The 1,201-nt window shown below is 40.8% G+C and overlaps 1 pseudogene; it reads left to right on the top strand.

Annotated features, from left to right (window-relative positions):
- Positions 1-457: 457 nt before the first annotated feature.
- LOC115274735 lies at positions 458-926 on the top strand (annotated as a pseudogene).
- Positions 927-1,201: the final 275 nt, after the last annotated feature.

Here is a 1,201-nt window from a genome sequence, read left to right as displayed (position 1 = left end):
TTTTCTATTTAATTTTTTTTAGAGAGAAAGAGCATTAGCAGTGGGGAGGAGAGGTGGGGGTGGGGGGAGAGAGAGAGAGAGAGAGAGAGGGAGAGAGAGAGAATCTTAAGTAGGCTCTGTGCTCACCACAGAGCCTAAGTGGGGGCTTAATTTCAGGAACCATGAGAACATGACCTAAGCCAAAATCAAGAGTCTGATGCTTAACTGATTAAGCCACCTAGGCACCCTGACCATCTTTCTAGTTTCTTACAGAAACGTATTTAGCTAAATAATAAAAGAAATATACTTTTTAATATTGTGCTATTTGTTTTATTTGGAGGTAGCCATCAAGGGTTGAGAAGCATCTTGGGAAGAAAGCAGGGCAAAGCCAGGGGGCAGGGGCTGATCAAGAGGCCAACAGGATTACTGAGCCAATTGAAGGTAGAATTAGGAACCCTTAGGGAGTCCTTTCATGAAGATGGTGCTGAAGATGAATAAGGAAGCCCCTACGCCTCCCAAAGCCAAAGCCAAAGCAAAGTCTTTGAAGGCTAAGAAAGTGGTGCTGAAAGGCATTCAGTCATAAAAAAAAAAAAATGACGATCTGCAGGTCACCTACATTCTGGGAGTCCAGGACACTGGTTCTCTGCAAGCAGCCCAAATATCCTCAAAGAGCACCCCCAGGAGAAACAAGCTTGACCACTATGCCATCTTCAAGTTCCCCCTGACAACCCAATCAACCATGAAGAAAATAGATCACAACACTTGTGACCATTGTGGATGTCAAGGCCAACAAGCACCAGATCAAACGGGCTGTGAAGAAGCTCTAGGACACTTACGTGGCCAAGGTCAATGTCCTGATCAGGTATGATAGAGAAAAGAATGCATATGTTCAACTGGCTCCTGACTATGATGCTTTGAATACTGACAACAAAATTGGGATCATCTAAACTAAGCCCAGCTAGATAAATCTAAATATAATTTCTTTCACCAAAAAACAAAACAAAAACAAACAAAAAAAACAGAAACAAAAACAAAAGCAAAAATCCTGGGGAGAAGACCAGCCATTAGAGATCAAGTCCAGGAATCATATTTTTCATTTATTGCTCTACCTTTGGTTCATAAGATAGCACCTGTCATATGGTAAGTGATCAATCAGTACTTCTTGATTGAGTTAATAAATTAATGAATAAATGGTCAAGAAAATAAGAAAGTCATTTCTAAA

The sequence above is a fragment of the Suricata suricatta genome, chromosome 2, assembly GCF_006229205.1.
Source record: "Suricata suricatta isolate VVHF042 chromosome 2, meerkat_22Aug2017_6uvM2_HiC, whole genome shotgun sequence".
Classification (NCBI taxonomy): domain Eukaryota; kingdom Metazoa; phylum Chordata; class Mammalia; order Carnivora; family Herpestidae; genus Suricata; species Suricata suricatta.
The sequence above is the reverse complement of the archived record's forward strand: the minus strand, read 5'-3'. Positions and strand labels throughout refer to the sequence as shown.